The following is a 24,316-nucleotide window of genomic DNA, read 5'->3' on the forward strand; positions in this document are numbered from 1 at the left end:
TAAGCTCCTTTCATTCATTTCTCATTTACAGTATTTATAGTATTGTCTTTTGAATGAGCTCATGGAGTCAGCAGAATTAACAGGATAAGGGGTATCATCTCAGTGCCTCACTAGGTATTCAACTGAGTTCCTCTAAACAATTTTCTTTTATTTTATTTGGAATATTTTTTTCTAGTTTCTTTTCAGCTTTGACCTCTTCCCCAAGCTGTAGACCAACAGACCACTTGACTTCTGGACACTGCCACTGAGTATCCCATAGGAGTCTCATACTTGACATCAGAACTTGTTTTATAACCTTACTATTGTTCCCCAAATTGCTCTGCCTCCTATGTTTTGTGGTTGTTGTTAATAATGTCACCATCTATTCAGATTCTATTTTTGTTTCTTACATACCTTTGGTTCTTATATCCAATATATTGACATCAATACCAACATTAATTTTTCAAATCTCACTCCCAAATTCCTATTATTGGCCTCATCATGCCTTGCATAGTCTTTTACAGTAACTTTTTAATATAAGACTCTCCCCACTCTAATCATTAATCTTCCTACATTATTGCTACAGTCATCTTCATAAGGACCAATTTGATCTCATCATTCACCAGCTCCAGAATCTCTGTTGGCCCCGTTGCATGTTGCATAAAGTCCAATCTTGGAAGTGTTGGAAATAAAGCCCTCAGCTGGTCCCTCAGCCCCATCCCTGCCACTCAGCTTCAACCACACTGAACTTCTCACCCTTCCCTGCACAAGCCTGGACTATTCACACCTATTTTTTATGCTCTTTGACAATTGCTTCAGTTGACAGAATATTAATCATCTTAGGCATCTTTTCAACAGAAGACAAAGATCACCTTCTCTGGGAAGCCTTTGTAAATGCTCTCAGGCAGGATACTCCATCCTTTGGCATTTTACTTCCTACCTGCAACATAGCACTTACCATATTTGATGATTTTTCTATCCTGGTGTCTCTGTCCCATTAGACTAGGAGAGAGAAGTATCAAACCTGTGTGTTCCCAGAGCCTCACAGGGAGCCTACACAATACCTGCAAAGTACGTGTTGGCTAAACAAATGAACAAAGAAGCAAAGCATAGTGAAAGGACTTAAGTCAGAGGAAGGATACTTAGAGCGGTTTCAGAAAGCAGAACAATGGTGGGCAGGGTCTAGTTAAATGCAGAGTAGAACATGCTAAGTGTCAGAGCTTTTTTTAGAAAGTAAAAGTGTCCCTTTTCTACAAATGCTCAGAAAGTGATTGACCACTTATGAGCAGCTGGCTAAGGGATTTGTACATGAGATAAGGGGTGGCTATACTAAATGACCTCTAATTCAATTCAGAAGTTGTGTTATTCTTCCTTAGTAACAATGTCGCAGATCATCTGATGATTTCTAGTAATGAGTAATAGCTGAATTTTAACCCTGGTTCTGGAAGCTTATTTCTCATAAATAATTGAAGATGTACTCAGTTGGAAACTCAGCAGAGCCAGGGAGAACAGTATATTAAGCAAACACAAATGACACACTGTAATTTTTAGAAGATTGTACATAAAAACCAAAGTATCACGTTTTTAACATTGCAGGAGTGGGGTTTACCTTTAGTGCTCTCAGAGCAGGGAGCAACTTCCTCCCTCTCCTGCCTTGTAGGGATTGGCATTAAGGGACATTGTCTGGCCTGCATTTGGATTGAGTCCAGCTCTGTGTGCTTGTGGTAAATTGTAGCTCTAATATCTCTGTGGGTTTTATAAAACATAAATAATTATAATGCATTGTTTTTATATACCATCTTTCTCTATGGAGTCTAAAGTGCTGCACGGATGTGTTATCTCATTAAATCTCACAGCACACTGGGGACATTGGGAGAATGCAGGTGATATTATATCCCCTTTGAACCCAGAGCTGAAAAGGAATTGCTTCAACCAAAAGTAAATAAAAGCATGACTGAATAAAAGCAAGATTTATAAGACAATATAAGGTTAGAGTTTAAAGAAAGAAATTGACTATTAGAATTAAAGAGATTTTTTTTAAAAAAAAAAAGGAATTGCTCTGAAAAATGTATGTCCAGAGTGTGCTTATAAATATTTTAGCTATAAAATTAAAATAAAATGTGATAACTTTAGAAATTTGAAAAACAAGGGCTTTTTAAACTATCTGTAATTTTACCACAATAACAGAACAAGCTTGGTATATTATCTCCATATTGCTAGTTTTTAATTTGGATTTTTATTTACTGTATATAGGCAAGATTATGCTTATAGTGTATATTCAATTTTATAAATTATGTATTTTTAACTTAACAATATGTCATGAAGTTTGCATAATTATAATTCTGAGAAGCTTATTCAATTTTCCATGGAATGATATGCCATAATTAGTTTTACTCTTCTATCTAAGTTTGTTTCTATTTTTTTCATTAGATTGAGTAATAATAAATTGAAACTATGCACAAGGTTTTTTATTTTAAGTTATTTCCTTAGTAGAAAGATTTCCACATGCAGAATTATCAGATTAATATGGATGTATAAGTATATTATAACAAGTCTATATAAAAATACTCCAAAGTTAGCATGTAAGTCAGAAAAAGAAATAGTAAGAAAATAAATCTGTCTAAAGACTTACTATGTTTATAGGTTGGCAAAGCAGCCACTTTAAAAGCAAAAAATCAATTTTTAGGTCAACGCTCAAACAAGTGGTTTGATTTTATTTTCCATCATGTCTTTATTTAATTTAATTACTTTGATAGTGTGAAACCAGATAGAAAAGAGAAAGTTGACTCATAGAAAACACAAATTTGTACCAGATGGAGGAAAATAGATTTACTTGGATAGAACAGATAATTTCTCTGCCCTTTTAATTTACATGGCCAAATGTTCTCTGAAAATAATTAGGTGTGTATGTGAATAGCAATACCTAACGTCCCATTTCAGGGAGGTAAATAAGATTGTGGTTTTCTTATTAATTACAGAGGCATTGGGGGAAATGATCTGTACATAACTGCTTTCAGTGGTGAGTTTTTATATGGTTATCTGATTTATGCCATAGTCATTTACCAAAGTCATTACTTCTACTCAAGGATAAAAAATATTGGCTTTGGTTAAGGTAAACATTAAAAAGTGTTGAAATGTGATGTAAATACTGGCCAAGGAAACTGCCAGGCTGATGTTACTCTAAATGACCATCAATCTAAATGATAACTTGAGTATGAAGTCAATACTAGCTTAAATATGGGTAAGGCATATAGTGTTAAGCATGGACTTGGGAATCCTGAGGTTTTAATCACTTTTCTCAATATTCTTATGGATCTTAACTCATATGCCCATGTTTAACTGTTCTATAGTTGAAAGCAGTATTGCAAATTGACTTAGGTTTATGTAGGACACCAAAAATATTTCTACTAGCTCACAGAAAATTTGCAAGTCATTCATATTTTTATAGCTTTAGCAATAGTGTTCAAATAATATGCATTGAACATTGTGGCAGCTCTATAGGTTGCATTTTTTATTTTACTACATATTCTAGTAAGAGGATCTATCTTGAGGAAAAAAAGAACTTAAGTCAAAATTTTGTAAGAAAAGAGGATCTGGTGAAATGACCAAGATGGCAGAGTAGGAAGACCCTGAGCTCACTTCCTGCCCTGGACACACCAAAATTACAACTGTTCAAAGAGCAACTATCTATGAGAGTGACCTGGAGAGAAGGAGAAAAGAACTTCTACAGCTAAAGACAGAAAGAAGGAGCCAAAGTGAGATAGGAGGCGTGAAGACACAATATAGTCAAGACCCATCCCCCCCACCCCCAGTTAGATAACACATAAATGAACATTATTACAATTGCAGAGGTTCTTCCTAAGAACTGAGGGGTCCAAGATCCACATCAGGTTCCCAATCCCATGGGTCCTACATGGGGAAGGCTGAACCCCTAGAACATTTGACTCTAAAGACTAGTGGGGCTTACTTTCAGGAGAGCCAGGGGGCTATGAAAAATACAGACTGTATTCTTAAAGGGCTAACACAAAATCTCAATGCTCTATGACCCTAGGTAGATGCAGTGATTTGAAAGCAAGCTGGGTAATATATACTCATTGATCTTGGAAAGCCTTTTGGATAGGGAGGAAGCAATTCAAACACCCTGGGACATAGAAACTCACAGGAGCCATTTTTGGGAGCTCATCCTACTACAAGGACACTAGTGCCATTAAGCAGCATTTTGGAATCTGCCTTGTAGCTTACTCACTCCAGGAGCTGGCTCTGCCTACCAGTACCAGTCCTGGGACACTTCAGGTCTAACAGCTAACTGGGCAGGGACATAGCCCCACCCATCAGCAAGCCAGCTGTCTTAAGACACCTCAAGCCCCCAGTTGTTATAGGACCAGGTCTTACCCACCAGAGAGCCCAGACCCAGCCCTATCCACCTGCCAGCCAACAGTCACTCCAGGAGCCCCAGGATTCTGCAATCAGAGACCCTGGAACACAGCTCTACCCACCAGTCAGCTGGCACTAGCCATAGAACTCCCTGGGCCCTAAAACTACTTACCAGCAGGCTTAAGCCACCTCTGAAACCTCTGGGCCCTATAGCCAGAGACCCTAAGACCCAGATCTGCCCACCAGTGGGCCAGTATTAGCCCCAGGAGTAAGCCTTAGCCACCAGCCCCAGGACTAATGAAGCCCTACAGCCAGCCATGTCAACACATAGCCCATCCTCCAGCAGGCTGGTGCTACCAGGGATGCTGCTGCTACCAGGGCCTCAGCCCCACCCTCTAGCAGGTTAATGTTCCAATTCTGGAACATCCTGGATCTCTTAGAAAGTCATGTCAAGATCTGGCTTCACCAGCAGATCATCACCAGCTCTGTCATATTGGACCCCTCCCCTTTCCCCACCCATCCCCCTTCCAATAGCAGGCAGACACCAACCATTCAACCCTTCCCCAGCCATGGTCTCAGGACCTCACAACTAGCAGCCATTCTAGGACCCACCTCCACCTATGAGTGGGTCAGCACTTGCCTTAGGACCCCCCAGCACTCCATAACCAGTTGCCTCTGGGCCAGCCCCAGGACCAGGATGCCCTTGACAGTGCAGCCAGCTGCACCAGAACCTACTCCTGCCCACCAGCAGCTGGCACCCTCCACACAAGGCAAGGTCAGATAGTTAACAGACCAGTGGCCAGCTTTCCTACCACACTGCCCACAATAGTCAACCCACCACAACAGAAGGACCCATATAACCCACATAGGAGGACGCCTAAAACATATAGCTCTGATAACAGAGAGGAGTGCCCTGCTGGGCCCCATAGGACATTTCCTACATAAGGTCATTTCTTCAGATCAGGATTTGAAACTAACCTAGCAAATACAAAGAAATAAAAGCAGTGAATTAAGTAAAATGAGGTGACAGAGAAAAGTATGTTCCAAATGAAGGAGTAAGATAAAACCCCAGAAGAAGAATTAAGCAAAATGGAGATAAGCAAAATACTTGAAAGATAGTTTAAGGTTATGATCATAAAGGTGCTCAAAGAATTCAAAGAAGATTGGATGAACAGAGTAAGAAGTTAGAAGTTTTTAACAGAATTAGAAAGATGTGAAAAAGAATCAAACAGAGCTGAAAAATAATATAACTAAAAAAAAAAAAGAAAAAATAGAAGAAATCAATAGTAGATTAAATGGTACAGAGGAACAGATCAGTGAACAGAAAGAGTAGTGGAAATTACTCAAGCAGAATAACCAAAAAAAAAAAAAAAAAGAAAGAGTAGACATCAACTACAAGAAGAGAATTGCAAAAATACACACATGGAGGCTAAACAATGTGCTCTAAACAACCAATGGGTCACTGCAGAAATCAACGAGGAAATTTTTAAATACCTGGAAACAAATGACATGAAAACAAAATGATCCAAAATTTCCGGGCTACATCAAAATCAGTTCTAAGAAGGAAGATTATATTGATACAAACCTGCCTCAGGAAACAAGAAAAATCTCAAGCAACTTAACCTAACACCTAATGAACTAGAAAAAAAGAACAAATACAACCCAAAGTTAGTAGATGGAGTGGAAATCACAACGATCAAAGGAGAAATGAATGAAATGGCTACTAAAAAGCAATACATATGATTAATGAAACTAAAGGATGGTTATTTGAAAAGATATACAAAAATGTCTTTAGCCAGACTCATCAAGAAAAAAAGAGAAAGTGCCTGAAATCAGTAATGTCAGGAATGAAAGGGAAGTTACAACTGAAACCACAGAAATACAAAGGATAGCAAGAGATTATTGTAAACAATTATACATCAATAAAATGAACAACCTAGAAGAATTGAACAAATACCTAGAAATGTACCCTCTCCCAAGACTAGAAAAAGGAAGAAATCGAAAGTATGAACAGACTAATTGCCAATAACGAAGTTGAATCATTCATTAAAAAAAAAACCCTCCCAAAAAGCACAAGTCCAGGATCAGACATTTACAGGTTAATTCCAGCAAACATTTACAGAAGAATCAACATCTGTCCTTCTCAAACTATTCCAGAAAATTGTAGAGAAAGGAGTACGTCCAAACTCATTCTACAAAACCAGCATCACCCTAATAGTAAAACCAGACAAAGATATCACAAAAAAAGCTATGGACCAGTAACACTGATGAACATAGAGGCAAAAATTCTCAACAAAATATTAGCAAACCAAATCTAACAATTAAGAGGTTCATACACCATGATCAAGTGGGATCACAGAGATGGAAGGATTTTCCAATATCAACAAATCAATCAATGTGATACACTACATTAACAAATTAAAGAGTAAAAATCATATGATCATTTCAATAGATTCAGAAAAACATCTGAAAATTTTCAATATTTATTTATGATAAAACCTCTCACAAAGTGAGTATAAAGGGAACATACTTTAACATAATAAAATCCATATATGACTAGCTTACAGCTAACATCATAATCAATGGTAAAAAGCTAAAAGCAGTTTTTCAAGAGAAAGAACAGGCTAAAAATGCCCATTATTGCCAGTTTTTATCTAACATAGTATTGGAAGTCCTAGCCACAAAAATGAGACAATAAAAATATAAGTAATCAAAATTGGAAAAGAAATAAAAGTGTCACTGTTTGCAGATAACATACTATATAAATAGAAAATCCTAAAGACACCAGTAAAAAACTACTAGAACTCACTGATGAATTTAATAAAATTGCAGGACATCAAATTAATATACAGAAATATGTGGTGCTCTATACACTAAATTATCAGAAAGAAAAAACATCTAGAAAGTCCCATTCACAATTGCATCAAAAAATAATAAAATACATGGGAATAAAACTAATGAAGGAAGTAAAAGACCTGTACTTGGAAAACTGTAAGATAACTGATGAAAGGTATTGAAGGTAACACAAACAGATGGAAAGATACACTGTACTTCTAGATTGGGAGAACTGATATTTTTAAAATTATCATAATACCCAAGACAATCTTCTGATCCAATGCAATCCCTATCAAAATACCAAAGAATTTTTCACAGAACCAGAACAAATAATTTTAAGACCTTGAATAGACAAAACAGTCTTAAGAAAGAAGAACAGGCTGAAAGAAGAGCAATTTCAAACTACAGTGCAAGTTGATTTCAAACTATAGGACAAAACTATCGTAATGAAAACAGTATGGTACTGGCAGGAAAACAGACATACAGATCAGTGAAGTAGAATAGACAGCCCAGAAATTAATTCACACTTCAGTCAGTTCAGTTCAGTCTCTCAGGTGTGTCCGACTCTGCGACCCCATGAATCACAGCACGCCAGGCCTCCCTGTCCATCACCAACTCCCAGAGTTTATACAGACTCATGTCCATCGAGTCAGTGATGCCATCCAGCCATCTCATCCTCTGTCGTCCCCTTCTCCTCCTGCCCCCAATCCCTCCCAGCATCAGGGTCTTTTCCAATGAGTCAACTCTTCGCATGAGGTGGCCAAAGTACTGGAGTTTCAGCTTCAGCATCAGTCCTTGCAATGAACACCCAGGACTGATCGCCTTTAGGAACGACTGGTTGGATCTCCTTGCAGTCCAAGGGACTCAAAAGAGTCTTCTCCAACACCACAGTTCAAAAGCATCAGTTCTTCAGCGCTCAGCCTTCTTCACAGTCCAACTCTCACATCCATACATGACCACAGGAAAAACCATAGCAAACCGGACCTTTGTTGGCAAAGTAATGTCTCTGCTTTTGAATATGCTATCTAGGTTTGTCATAACTTTCCTTCCAAGGAGTAAGCGTCTTTTAATTTCATGGCTGCAGTCACCATCTGGAGTGATTTTGGAGCCCAAAAAATAAAGTCTGACACTGTTTCCCCATCTATTTCCCATGAAGTGATGGGACCAGATGCCATGATCCTAGTTTTCTGAATGTTGACTTATATAGGCAATTAGTCTATGGCAAAGTAAACAAGAATATACAAAGGCAAAAAGACTCTTCAGCAAATAGTCTTGGGAAAACTGGACAGTTACATGCAAGACTTACACTGGACTACTTTCTCATACCATAGTCAAAGTAAATTCAAAACCAATTAAAGACTTAAATGTAAGACATGAAACTATAAATCTTCTAGAAGACATACAAAGTATGCTCTTTGACTTCAGTCTAAGCAACATTTTTTTGTATATTTCTCCTCAAGCAAGGGAAACAGCAAAAGAATAAACAAATGAGACTGTAACAAACTAAAAATCTTCTTCACAGAGAAGGAAATTATCAACAAAATGAAAGGGCCACCTACAGAATGAGAAAAGATATCTGCAAACAATATATTAAACAAGGGGTTCTATTTCCATCATTATTTGATTCATCTCCAGCTTGTTCACAAACGCCAATAAATTATAGTGTCCATAGGTTTTTTTTCACTATTGTATCCCAAGGACCAAGCAGAATACCCTCATAAAGTAGACAATTGAGCACTTGCTTTGCACAATATTCTCTTCTCTTTGTGTGGTTGGATCAATCCCATCCTGAGTTCTCAGATCAGGTATCACGTCTTCCAGGATGCCTCCTGAGTGGCCTCTTTGTTATTCTCTTTCTCAGTCTTCACTTTATTTCCTTCACAGTACTTATTAATTTTACCTCTTTTCATCTAGTTGACTCTAGTTCTTTCATCTTTTGCTCTCTCTGTATGTGCTATTGTGCTCAGTCATGTCTGACTCTTTGCAACCCCATGGGCCCACCAGGCTCCTCTGTCCATGGGATTTTCAAGGCAAGAATACTGGAGTGGTTTGCCATTTCCTACTCCAGGGTATCTTCCCGACCAAGGGATAGAGTCCACATCTTGCCAGTGTGCCACCTGGGAAGCCCTCTTGACTTAAGTTATTATACTTGAGAGTGGGGTCTCTGTTGGTCTGTTTTGTTCCCTGTTGCATCCATAGCATACATCACCTTACCTGGTACCTTTCACTTGAGAGATTTAATCTACCTAGAGACCTTATCTAGCCCTACTTAAAGTAACTTCTCCTAGCCAATCATCCTAGCTTATTTTCTCTTTGGCACTAATCATTTTCTGAAATTATTCTGTTTGTGTATTTGTGCTACATTCAAACGGTAAACCTCATGAAGGTAGAGCCTAGAACTAGATCAACTTGGAGATACTACTATATGGCCAATGTGGAAAAGAGGGGCTGACATGACAAATTGCCATGTGTACAAACATGTAGCTAATAAAAGATGATGTCATGAAAGGAAAAGACAAGTTACATTAAAAAAAAAAAGTAGTAATTAAACCAAGACAGTAGTAGGTCATTTAGAAGCAAAGATATGCTAAATTCCTATTCATCCTTCTAAATGGGGTTTAAAAAACAGCAGATATAAGACTGAGATGACCAGGGCTTGGTTGCTACTTTTCCACTTATATATTATAGTAAGTAAGTCACATACCTTTTCTGAACCTTAGTTTCCATAACTGCAAAATGGGCAAAGGAAAACTCACCTTGTATCATTATTTTAAAGATAAAATAAGGAAACATATGTAAATAACTATGCTGGTGCAAAGCCTGTTTCATTAGCTCATTGAATAGTGGCTGTTTATCATAACAGTTCATGTTTCAGTGCCTGGCTGGAGGGATGGCAAGCAGAATGTTTAATAATATTAGTAAAAGGAAATCCATTTCCTTACATTTAAGTAACTTTAGAGGGCATATCTTTATTTTGGATCATAGAATGCGTAACCTATAGATCATGCTATATAATTGTCAGTGAGGGCGTACTAAATCATAATCGTTGACTTGAAAAGAAAAATAGTTAATTATAATCATATATATTCTTTCTCGTCATATGTAATTGAGCCTCAGGAAGTACAATTGAAATCTTTCACTGATTCTGAGTTAATTAGTATTTCCTGTAGTTGCTTACATTATAACACCCAAACATTCTTTGTCTGTATTTTTTCCAGAAAAGAAATATGAAGTCTGCATTTCTGGCTAAGGCAATCGTGTATCTATATTTAAAGGCAAATGATACCTGATTCTTTGAAGTTTTTAGTATGGGTATTTAGTTGTTAAAGAGTGGATTTATTATTTAAAAGAGAAATACAATTATTAAAAACTCAGTATCTCTGAATTGAGAGTGGGGGTGGGGAATCTGTCAGCGAGCTATAACTTTGTAAAACAATTTGGAACCTTATAAAACTAATTTCAGACGATAGTCTATTGCCTGAACAGTTTCATAATGATGTGGATTAGCCAACTTCTCCTCTAGTGAGAAGTAATAAATCAAGTGCATCTGGATTTATATAGGAAAAATAACATATTAATTGATTTATGTATATGTGTTCCAGGTATCCATAAAACAAAGCTTTTGGTAACTGCAAATGTAATAATTTCAAATTTACCTATGATTCACCAAGTACAATTGAATGCTTGAAGGCAAAATTTTATGTTTTATGTTTAGTTTTTATGATTGCTTTCATGTAGCTTTTCTGTGCATTAAAAGTCAATTTTCAGAACCATAAGCTTACCAATTTATACAAATAAAAATTTTATGAGATATTATGCTGAGGTAGTATAAAATTATTTTCTGATAATTTTTACCACCTTCCCAAAGTTCACTGTTACTTTGTTTCCACAGGATATTGTTTGCAATATTTCTAAACATGACACATTTCATTAGAAATCTAATATACTGCACAGAGATATTATATGGGGCTTCAATCCCATAATATTAGTGATGTACTTTTCAATGTTGCTTACACTGATAATTCTGTTTAAAATAAAATATCAAGACAGGCTTTAAATGGATTATTAACAACATTATATTTATAAAAATTGTGTCATCTTCTACCTATCATAATTATGAACAAGAAAAATTAATCCTTGGAGAGGTTCCCAGAAACACAGTAACTTCAATGACATGTAGAATAAGGAAGACTTGAGATAAAATAGATTTTTTAAAGAGCTATGCAGAATATGTATATTTTTGTATTGTTGTTCAGTTTCTAAATCATGTCTGATTCTTTGCAACCCCATGCACTGTAGCACACCAGACTTCCCTGTCCTTCACTGTCTCCTGGAGTTAGCATAAACTCTGGTCCATTGAGTCAATGATGCCCTCCAACCATCTCCTCTTCTGTTGCCCCCTCTTCTCCTGCCCTCAATCTTTCCCAGCATCAGGGTCTTTTCCAATGGGTTGGCTCTTTGCACCAGGTAATCAAAGTATTGGAATTTCAGCTTTAGCATCAGTCCTTCCAATGAATATAAAGTGTTGATTTCCTTTAGGATTGACTGGTTTGATCCCCTTGCTGTCTAAGGGACTCTCACGAGTCTTCTCCAACACCATAATCTGAAAGGATCAGTTCTTAGGCACTCAGCCTTCTTTACGCACATTACATAAAATTATATATAACCATATTTATATATAAACACAAGGAATAAAGCTATGAAGATAATATATATTAAATGTGTTATATTGTTCTTATAGTTCTCTTTCTCGTGTTTTTGTGCTACCTTGAATCACTTACATAATATAAAATTTTATCACTTAATGATATGTTAAGCCACAATGCATTAGAAACACAAATCTCACTGTTATTCAACTTCCAAAGAAACATAAAAGTTGTGTCTTTTTAGGAAGTTGCAAAGTTTAATAGCCAACACTGAAGTGAAAGTGTTTATTACTCATCATCATCCAACTTTTGTGACCCCGTGGACTGTAGCCTGCCAAGTTCCTCTGTCCATGGAATTCTCCAGGCAAGAATACTGGAGTGGGTAACCTATCCCTTCTCCAGAGGATCTTCCCAACCCCAGGAATGAACCTGGGTCTCCCACATTGTAGGCAGATTCTGTACCATCTGAGCCACCAGGGAAAAGTCAACACTAGTGGGCACCAAATCACCCCCAAATTAATCCTGTTTTCTAGTGCAATGATACAGGAGTCTGCCATCAGAGTATGATGAAAATATTCTCAGGTAAGAAAACTGAAGTGCAAAGAAGTTGGGGAGAGAGTATTCATTACTACAAGCATTCTAAGTTTAGAGCCAAATCTATGAATTGGCAGTAAAAATTCTAAGATGGCCATAAACCATCTAGGGGCTTCCCAGGTGGCTCAGGAGGTAAAGAACCTCTAGAGTTAAACGTGTACCTCAGCCTGCGTATTTTGCAGCTTTGTCTATGACTTGCGGGGTAAACACAGACCCACTGCCATTCTTTGACTTTGCAATGGAAATGAGACAGGATTGCCTCCTCCTGTGCTGCAGGTACCAAGATAATTCTAAGAAAATATTATTTAAAGATAAGCTACAACATACCACTAACAGGAAAGTTTTATTTATTTATTTATTTTAGTTTTTTGAATGTTGAGTTTTATTTTTATTTTTTTAATATAAATTTATTTACTTTAATTGGAGGTTAATTACTTTACAATATTGTATTGGTTTTGCACAAGTGGTGCTGGGAAAACTGGTCAACCACTTGTAAAAGAATGAAACTAGAACACTTTCTAACACCATACACAAAAATAAACTCAAAATGGATTAAAGATCTAAACGTAAGACCAGAAACTATAGAACTCCTAGAGGAAAACATAGGCAAAACACTCTCTGACATAAATCACAGCAGGATCCTCTATGACCCACCTCCCAGAATATTGGAAATAAAAGCAAAAATAAACAAATGGGACCTAATTAAACTTAAAAGCTTCTGCACAACAAAGGAAACTATAAGCAAGGTGAAAAGACAGCCTTCAGAATGGGAGAAAATAATAGCAAATGAAGCAACTGACAAAAAACTAATCTCAAAAATATACAAGCAGGAAAGTTTTAATTACAGATGTAAGTTAGCATCCAAGGGAAATACACATTGACATGACAATTGGCTTTTAGGTGGGAAGATAGTTGCAATGTTAGTGCATAATGAAAAAAGTAACGAACAAGCTTGATATGGTGTAAAAAAAATATCTCTGGAGTCAGACTGGGAACCAACCCTTTTGATACTCACTGTGCAGCACTGGGCAAGCTACTTGACTGTTCTCTGAGCCTCAGTTTATTCCCTTATAAAATGAGAAAAATTTTCCTTGCCACATGTATTTGCATGTGGTTTATTGTGGATCAAGTGCTTGATACAGAGCAAGTTTATGATAAATGTTGGTTTGTTTTGTCTGAATATAGTATGAAAATACAATCTTCTTAACAGAATTTTTCTTTCTCTTAAATAGAATTCTTAAAAGGGGAGATGCAGTGAAACACAGTGTACTGATTTAATTTCATCTAATCTTTTCTCTACCAGTTTTCTCTTGGGTTATAATATGGGAGGAATCTTCTGACATTACTGACCCTCATTGTCTATATCTGCAGAAGGAAGAGCCTAGTTTCTTTATTTATTAATGCCATTTGATATTCTTTGAGAATAAATGCATTGCATATAGTTGGTATTCAATGTGTTGAATTAATTATTGTATTTGTATGCTGCATTTCAATTGATATTTGTATCAATTTGAATTGTATTGAATTGTATGCTGCAATTCAATTAATAGATACAATTCTATGTGGAAGTAGCATGAGTAGGTAGGAACTTCTTATATAGACTTCACATTCAGTCTAAAACTGCTGAGTGGATTCTATAAACCAAGCCGACTATAGTCACCTCGGGCTTTTCTGAATGGAACGTGTCAATATAAAGACAGGCAGCTGCTAACATGCATGCAAGGCTTCTTTACCCCAGCGTGGAAACTTGTTTTTCAAAAGGACCCTGAGGGTGGTAGAATCACTCTCCTAGGTTTCCAACAAGTAAAACAGTGTATTTTCGGTTTTTCTTGGCCAATGACCTCTGAACTAAGAGGTTCAGAAAAGTTTTAGATTCACTGAGGTATAATTCTCCAACAACAAAATGTATTTTGTTCTTTCCATCCCTCCAACCTGCCTCTATATATCTTGTTTTTCTAGTCTTTACTCTCTTACTTGAGGGTTGATAACTTTTCTCTAGAGCTCAGAGGATGAACACTCTTGACCTAAAACTCATTGAAGAAAGGCCTGGGATTTCTGGTAGTTCAAATCCATTGCTCTAAAGGTTTTATTTTCTGTTCATGTTATCACCAGACAGTGATAGCTGGGGGTCAGAGGCAGACACTCTGTGATTGTCTTCTCTGAGAAAGATGAAAACAGAAGAAAATCACGTTAGTAGAGCAGCAAGGGTCCAGCCTACTGTTTCTAAAACTCCCTTGCATTCTAGATACAGTGAACTTAGCCTAGCCTTGTTTTGTTTTGTTTCAGAAGAACAGCCCTCTTGACTTCACAAAGAGTGATGGTCAGAATATTTAACTACTGATACAGTGAAGATATTGATCAACCAGAGTAGACAGCAGCTGTGAACAACCAGTGCGTCCATGCTGGTGCACACGTTAGCCATCGCAGAAGCTGTTGAAAGTATAAAAAGGAAATTTCAGGTCTCACTCAGAGTGCCCTACTCAGTCAACATTGACTTTATTTTATACTAACACTAATTTATTTGGAATTAAAAGACTTGTAGTCTCTCTCCAGCCTCTCTCCTGCCTCTTTACTCTGTTCCTACTAAGAGCAAAGCTCCTCATAAGGAGTCTATAGTTATTGTCTCTACTTCTCACTTGCCATTTTCTCTTGAACCAGGCAGTCAGGCTTTTGTCTCCAATTTTAGCTTCCTCTGGAGCTTGGGGATCTTATCCAGAGCAACAGTCCTAACATTGCTGAATCCTGTGGTTAACTTTTCAGTCTTCTCACTCAGACTTTCAGCTGCATTCAGTGAAGTTGACCATTTCTTTCTTCTTGAAACACTTTTTTCACCTGGCTTCTAAGATGAACTTTCTTTTGTTCTTCTCATAACATATGTCATTCTTGCTCTGTTTTCCTTACTGGCTTCTCCTCTTCCAAATTCTAAATGTCAGTGTGCCTCACTGTTCAGTCCCTGGTTATCTTCTCTTGGCTTTCTATACTCCCTTTCCAGATGATTTTATCCAGCTCTGTGGTTTTATATCACTGTGACTCCCACACCTACATCTCCAATCTTTTTTATTTTTTTTGGCCATGCCACATGACATGTGGGATCTTAGTTCACTAACCAGGGATAGGACTCGGACCTCCGCAGTGGAAACTTGGAGTCTTAACCCCTGGACTGCCAGGGAAGTTCCTACATCTCCAGTCTTGGTTCCTCCCCTAAGTTTGCCAACTGCCTACAAAATACCTCTACTCAATGTTTAATACCATATTCTAAATAGATCTCTACATTTCTTATCTACCTCCCTATCTTCCACAAGTTGATTGGTTCCCCAAATTGTACCTTCTCAGGAAATGATACTGTCATTTACCAGTTGCTGGAGCAAATGGTAAATTCAGAAGCTCAGTTGGTGCTACTTCAAAATACATCTTGATCTGAACACCTGATCAGCATTGTTGAACCATCATCATCTCACACCTAAATTACGACAGTCATCTTGTGTGCTGTGCTTAGTTGCTCAGTTGTGTCCGACTTTGCGACCCCATGAATTGAAGTCTTCCAAGCTCCTCTGTCCGTGGGATTCTCCAAGCAAGAATACTGGAGTCGGTAGCCTTTCCCTTCTCCAGGGGATCTTCCCAACCCAGGGATCGAACCCAGGTCTCCTGCATTGCAACTGGCCTTTATTCCTCCTGCAGCCAACCTACCACTTTCCACATCATTCATCTTCCTATATGCCCCTTATATTCTTGCTGTTTCTTGAGCATTTCTGGTTCATTTCCTCCTCAGGGCCATTGTATTAGCTCCTCCTTCTAGCTAATGTCCTCCTCCAGAGGTGTGCAGAGCTTGTTCTTTCATATGAGTCAGCACTCCATAGAAAGGTCACCCTCAAAGAAACTTTCTTTTGACTAACGAAACTAGTACCCACCCCTAACTCACTGTGCTCCATCCCCTTACCCTGCTTTATTTTCTTTAGATCATTTATCTCTATTTGACATCATACTGTATTTCTATTTGCTGATTGACTGGTCTCTCTTCTATTATAATATATGCTCCATGAGACATCATTGACAAAAAATTATGAAAAAGGAACCTATTGCAAGAAACACTAGAGCCCTTTACCTCAACTACACATCTGATATTTAGATCAACCTTACAGCCTCTCTATGGTTTGTGAATATTTTTATATTGAATTATATTTATCCACTGATCTCCACTATTATTATTTTTTCACAGAGAAAAATGACTTCAATATTAAATTAAAATTTTACCAAGGACAATATCTACTGTTTTGACAGTATGCAATTAATTTTCCTATATAGCTTATAGAAGAGATTAGTCATTCAGACAATTGTATGTGACCATTCCTGGCAGCATGCATAGAACCAGAACAGATAACTGGAGCAGTGACATTTTATACCAAATGTGCAAATACAATAAAGCACAAAATAAGCAAGGGCTGTTACTATTGAACTGCAGCCAGTGTCTGAAAAATAACATGAAAATGTGATGTTCAAAAACTTTCTTCCACCAGACTTCACATTTTCCTCTTTAGAAAAAGAGTTTTTAGGTGCTCTCAATTTTAAAAATATCAACCTATTATATAGCTAATATTCATTCATCTTAAGTGCAAAGTAAGTCAAGAGTCAAGTTGTTGTTTGATGATGGATGGAAGATTTTATCCAAAAGGATCTATCATTGAGTTATGACACCATGTTTCTTTAGTCTTTGTATTAGCTTTAGTTTCCAGCAACTTGTCCTAGTCAATGGTTTACCTGCACCCTACCCCCTCACTCCCCCACACACATAGGAGTCTGTAAAATGTCAAGCACTCTTTCGGTGCATATTGGTGAACTCTACTGCCCTGGTGAGGGATATTGATTTCCCATTATCCCTAGAGGCCACACGATGCATTTCTGTTAGCTGTAAACACTTACAAGAATGACTTTCATTTTGTCCTTTACTGCATCTGTCTGCCAGGGCAGGACATCTGTAAATGAGGCCTCATGCTTTTCATCAGACATTCTTCCACCTTGGTGCTTAAAGGAACGATGCCTTCAAGCATAGTGTCCATAGTGCTTTCTCTATGGGCACTAAACTGTTACTTAAATCTCACTGATGTACATTGGCTTCAAAATTAGCCAGGGAAATTCCTATTGGCCTCTGCAAGTGAAAAGGATTACTGATGAAGAAAATACATTAAACCACACTACAAAATATGCCTTTAGGATGAATTAGATTGTTTGAACAACAATTCTGAGAGTTCATCCATATCTTAGAATGCGTAAAAATCTTGAGTTAACTTCTTTCAACATTTTAAGTAAGGATTTACAGTTTGACTTGGATTTGTCTTAGTGATGAATGAGATCTGCTATCTCTTCTACTGATTGAAAAAAGCCTACTTCAATCAGAAAGACAAGATTTTTCTCCAAAGCTTTTAAATCTTTTAAATACCATAAGTGACTACCAAGAGAGAGAGCTCCAAAAGAGTATGGAATTCATTTGCCCAGAGGGGGAGAAAACAATAATGAATATTAGGAGAAAATGAGAGTATAACTTATAAGAATAATTGTCAAAAAATAAGCATTAACCTGTTGATCTTTCTCTTTTGTACATCCTTCATGCTTATTGCTGGGCATCTCTGATAGTCATTGTTGCCTTGATCACCTTCCTAGTGTCACCCATTGTGGGAAATGATCCTCCATTTTTTCATCACATGTTGGTTTACATTCTCTTTTCTTGTTCTCTGACTTGATTGAACGTGTCTCATGAGCTTCTTTACACTTATATGGGGATTAAAATGGTGTCTTGGATCATCACAATGAGCATTTTTACTAATTGCCCAAATATTAACTGCCTCATCTAACAGTATTTAAATTTGACCACTTTCTTCCTCCCATTATATACTGTCTCCTTTCCTCTGTGATCTTTGGCAAATGACTTAATCTTTGGGTTAAAGGAATGATCTTTCAAGCTGTCTAGATGTAATAAAACTTATCTTAAAAAACCCACTGCTATCATGCCAGAGCCTGATGGTAAAGTTTCCTAAAAGTAATTACTGTCTGTGTAATTGCAATACACCTTGTTTATAGGGAAAAAAACATTTTTTTCATTATAATGAATCTCAGTTAGATGTGTAATATTATTTACAAAACCGCATATTTATTGCTCTGTTTAACTAAATTCCATTTACATGAAACTCAAAAGTAATTGTATATCTTTAACTTTCAAAGAGCAACAGTCATCAATTCATCAAGTATATGACTTCTTAGTATATACTACAGGTATGGAGAAATGTAACAGTGAACAAAACAGGAGAAAATTCCTTATGTTCCTTGGGGCTTACATTCCAATGGGAGAGGAAGGTAATAAACAAACAAATAAGCAACATCTACTGTACATCAAGATTTCCAAGGGTTTATTCAGCTAAGTGAGACCATGGCAGTTTTGTCAATTAGGAGAATCGTACTGTTGCTGAAAGAAATCAGGCACTTGAGATTCTTAATAAGAAGCAAAAATATCTTCCAAAGCATGAGTACAATTCTTCAGACCACCACTGTTCACTGTCATCTAAAATCTTGTTGCTAGGACACAGTAAGCATAGAAAAACCAAGGGCACTTTACAAGCTGGGGGCATTTTGGGTAGAATAATGCTCTGATATTCATGGACCTATATTCAGTTCTGAAATAGGAAGAATGGAGATTAACAAAGGGAAAGAATCAAATCTGAAAAGTTGAATTTTGAAATCATTTAAATCCTTATAATCTAAATGCCTATAAAGAGGAGATATGCAAATTATTACACTGAAAAAAGGTATTTTTAATCAGTATTTAGGAATCTATTGTCAATTCTATTCTAAATTGTTATCTATACTTCTGGCAAACTATTATCTAAATTGTGTCTTAAATTTATCAAAAACCAAGTGGCCAGTCTTTAGCTCCTAAAATATGATTTTTGTTCTGAAACCATGGTTTCATTTTTGCAGGGTAAAGTATTCACTGTTATTACATTTTTATCCCCTAATACTTCTCTAAATAGAAAAGGGGGCCCCTTCATTTGATTTGGGAAATTGAATGCTAGTTGGGGAATTCAAAACCGTGTTGGTTTCAAGCTTGAGTTCCTCTGCACGGTACCAAGTGCTTTCCCTGGACCCCAGGGCATGTACCTCAATGAGAAAATGTGAGGAAATGATGAATCCAGGATATCTTGAGACTATATATTGAACACCGTCCTGAAAGTCTGTCCGGATGTGATCCATGAATAATAGAGCCACACTTGGATAGAATCACATTTGGACACATCAGTCCCAAATTGCTCATCATTTGGACATCAGTGTTCAAATGTGATTTTTATAGCTATAAGCAAAAGTAAACCCTTGTATGTAAGAAATCTGAGTAGATATATACCATGACATTTCTCATTTATTTTTATATGGGAAATATACCCAACTGAATAAAAATTAGCTGTTTCTCATAAATGAAGCAAGATACAAAGTTGGAAGTCTGTTCATTACCATAAACTGATCATAACTAGAGTAGGGTGAGTGACACAATGTGCTTAAATCATTCTCACATCACTGAGCCACAAATGGGACAGACGGCTGAAGGCAATGTTGGATTTGAGAGGAGACTGTAGTAAGGGAGCTTTGAATTACTGAATACTGATAGCATTCCTTAAAGAATAGAGTAAATGAACATATTATAATATAAAATTACAGGACCAACCTGTCTCTACCCCCAATCTAGGTAGCTGAATACATCTTGCTTCGTTATTTTCTTAATTCAACGTTTTCATCTGATGTTCAAAATATAATTTTTAAAATGTATGCAGAAGGAAAGAGCACCATGGCTCTCATAACATGTACATACAATCTGTGTGTGAAACTGCTATACATCCATAGTTTTGATGCCAAGAGAATCTCAGTACCTGCTAGTAATCTCCTGTTGGTCAAATCTCCCTACTCAACAGTCTGATTGGAAGTCAGCGACCTCTGGGACAGTTGATTAATGGAGAAAAAGTTACAGTTGATCTTCTTGGTCAAATTAGGGTTGGACAAAATACGAGAAACTTCTGGGGTTGGGGTGGGGAAATCATTTAAAGCCACTCATGGAACTGACTTTTGGTGAGAGATGAACATGCAATGACTGTTATCAGTGGTTCTCAATAAGAACAGGTATAGTGTACATGCCCGCTCAGTTGCTCAGTTGCTCAGTTGTGTCTGATTCTTTGCGACCCCATGGCCTGTAGCCCACCAGGCTCCTCTGTCCATGGGATGATTCAGGCAAGAATACTGGAGTGGGTTGCCATTTTCTCCTCCAGGGGATCTTCTCAACCCAGGGATAGAACCCATGTCTCCTGTGTCTCCTGCATTAGCAGGTGGATTCTTTACCACTCTACCACCCAGGAAGCCCCCAGAACAGGTATAGCAGGTATAAATAATTCTAGTAATGAGTCAAAAACAGTTAAGGGTCATCAGTTTTCATAGTCAGAGGCAGCATGGCCCAACAGAAAATATGTATTCTTTTGCCTGTGCTCTGCCATATGACAGCTACCTCATTTTGTCACAATTTAACCTCTCTGAGGCAAATTTTTCTTTTCTGTAAAGTGAGTTAATAATAGCAAGATTTGGGGGTTATTTTGTATGTAAATATAAGCATGTAGCTTAGGATGATGCTAGGGCATTGCCAGTGCTTGAAAATGTATGATCCAAGTGTCCTTGGGTTTCTTTGGCCTTTAGTTTCACATGTTGCTAGGTTACCAGCTCCTGCTCCATGGTAGCAATGCCTCCCCCATCACAGTGAAAGTCCACCACAGTTATTCCTAGAGGTCACTACAGTGTGAGATACACATTGGACAAGAAATTAGTTTGCTCCTGTTCTTCTATCCTCCACTGAGGTCACTCACATGTCCCTTTGAGAGAAATGACCTTCCCTATGGTCCTGCTCCTGGTGCCCTCTGGGAGGACTCTGCTCTGACCAAAGTCCCATCAGAGACTTCAGGAGGCCAGCAGTATGCAGTGAATGAGGGCAGGAGAAGATGACCTTCGTCCTTTTCCACTTGGACCCTGAAGCAGCTTTGTGTGTGATTCTCCTGAAAACAGACCTGTCTGCTTCCTCTGCTTCACTCTCAGGAACACTCTGACCTTGGAATGATGCTGGGAAATCAGCCATGCTTGTTGACTATTTCTCTGTCTCTTCCCTCTGTCTCCAGCAATGTGCTAGTTGCTGTCCAGGCATTATCTCACCTTCCCAAGAAGCCTGTGGGATTTGGAGATGAAGGTGGGGATTGAGAATATCATTCTTATTCCTCTTTTATCTCCTATATATATATATAAAAAAATACTTGAGGTGTCACTACCCTCTGATGCCTCCATTAAGATGAGCCCAAAATGTATTGGAAGTGGTAGCAATGTTTATTATTACCATTCCATTCTAAGTCAAGGTCAAAATTTACACTGATTCAACAATGCATCTGCAGAAATATGCAGAGTAGGAATTGAATTAGGGGCTTCCCTGGTGAATCAGATGTTTAAGAATCTGCCTGCAATGCAGGAGACCCAGGTTTGATCCCTAAATTTGGAAGATGTTCTGGAGAAGGGAATGGCAACCAACTCTAGAATTCTTGCCTGGAGAATCCCATGGAGAGAGGAGCCTGGCGGGCTACAGTCCATGGGGTTGCAAATGAGTCAGGACACGACTGAAGAACTAAACTACAAAAATAAGAGTGGCAGGGAGAGGGTGGAGGCAGGGAGTTAAAAGACTAAATAAAACAGTTTTTAAAACCCAAATCTGGTAATTTTATTTATTTATTGTTTGGCTGTGCTGGGCCTTCCTTGCTGCACGGGCTTTTCTCTAATTGTAGCAACCAGAGGCTACTCTGTAGTTGTGGTGTGTGGGCTTCTCATTGCAGTGACTTCTCTTGTTGTGGAGCAGGACTGTGGGTGTGCAGGCTTCAGAAGTTGTGGCTCCTGGGCTCTAAAGCATAGGCTCAATAGCTGTGGTGCACAGGCTTAGTTGCTCTGAGGCATGTGGGATCTTCCCAGACCAGGGATCGAACCCATGTCTCCTGTATTGGCAAGCAGATTCTTTACCACTGAGCTACCAGGGAAGCCCCTGGACATTATAAAGGGGGAATCTGAGAGACTTTATGTATCATCTCTTTTATTAGTTCTTTGTTTTTAATATCTTAGATGGTGTAAGATACTACTCTCACATTTTCCCCCAAACTGTCTGCCTTCATCTCTTAAAAAATAAAAAAGAATGCCATCATCTAGGTAAAGAGGAAGACTTTCTCCTGTCTTATAGCCTACATTTCCTGAATTCCTCTATCTCCAAGTACAGTTGGGATATAATTAAGGAACTATTTGTGGGGGGGTGGGGGTGGGATAAGGATTTGATACCAGTATACAAGAAATCACTAGAGATTACTTTCAAACTAAAATCAATTTCATACCCAGTAGAAAGCTTTCATTTCATGAAAAGAAGAGCTAAACAATAACAGTCCAAGAATATCTTTTCAAAGGAAAGTACACTAAGTACACTTGCCCAATTACTACCAAGAAGTATTCACTCCCTTTTTTTTTTAATTGAAGTGTAATTGATTTACAATGTTGTGCCAGTTTAAGGTATACAGCAAAGTGATTCAGTGATTCTTTTCAGATTTTTTCCATTAACAAGGAATTAAATATAGTTCCCTGTGCTATACATACAGTCGGTCCTTATTGTATGGCTATTTTATATAGATAGTAGTGTGTATCTGTTAATCCTAAATTCTTCCTTAAACCAAGAAGTAAGAAAGGGAATTGCTCTATTGATAATGCTTTATGTTTCTTATCCTGGATTAGTGAAAGATTCTCTGGTTATCATTGCCAAGCATAATTTTTTATGGCAGATGTCAGTTATATTTTAGCAAAGGACTAAATTCAATTTTAATTCTTTGCAAGTGTCTTCTGAGTAACATAGAGCAAGATGGTATCAATGAAAAAAAAAAGTGCACTTTAATAAAATGCAATAGTTCACAAGTATTATTCCAATCCATTTTCTACTAATATTTTAGATCAAAATATTCCAAATTCATCCAGCATCAGTGCTTTGGGTTTTCTGAATTTCCAAAATTACATGTCTATTTGCTGCTGATTTCTGAAAAACCAGGAAAGGCAAGACCAACAAGATACTGGCATATGTACCAGTAGTAAGGGATGATATTACATCATTTTATTTTTATATTTATGTATTTCTTTCTTATAACTGGCTTAAAGTTATCCATAGATCAAAAATTAATAAACATTGAAAACTTTCCTGATTACCACCACTCACATATTCTTCTTTCCTTTAAGGTTTCTTCTCCCTTAATCAGAATTTTCTGCAAAGAGGGAAGTGGAATGGCTATGGAAACTTCTGAAATGTTCATGCACACTATTATCAGCACACCTCTGTTAGCTTCATATAGAGAAATCTCAGAAAAATTTAACTTTTTATGTCAAAATAGTGGATTAAAAATTTTAAGTAATATTTTATTATTTTTTCATCTCCAAGTTCTTTAGAAAATATTCACTAAATATAGAACTGTTTGTTAATTTAGGGATAATTTTATTACTGGAAATAAAAACATGGATTCAGCTTAAAGGTTTCTTCATTATTTAGTGTATTTCTTCTTCACATGCTAGTTATGAACTTTAATTTGGTGCTTCTATCCAAAAACCAAGAGCAGATGAGTCACCTAAAAATATCCTCATTTGCATCTTTTTTCCTTCCTTGTGAGAAGGAGGGTCATCCCACATGATTTTGCCTTGACAACAAGGAAATAGCTAATGACAGTTTGGGGATTAATTCACTGTGCATCTCTCAGGCTAGCATGTCAGGCCCTCCATCATTTGGTTCAAATTGATGCTAGATTGCAAGAGAACAG

The 24,316-nt window shown here is 37.3% G+C and overlaps 1 protein-coding gene across 7 annotated transcripts in view; it reads left to right on the top strand.

Annotated features, from left to right (window-relative positions):
• The window catches only part of TMEM117 (transmembrane protein 117), a 649,146-nt gene that overhangs the window by 606,243 nt on the left and 18,587 nt on the right, over positions 1-24,316 (top strand). The window lies entirely within an intron of this gene.

Source organism: Bubalus bubalis, chromosome 4 (genome assembly GCF_019923935.1).
Source record: "Bubalus bubalis isolate 160015118507 breed Murrah chromosome 4, NDDB_SH_1, whole genome shotgun sequence".
In the NCBI taxonomy this organism is placed as follows: Eukaryota; Metazoa; Chordata; class Mammalia; order Artiodactyla; family Bovidae; genus Bubalus; species Bubalus bubalis.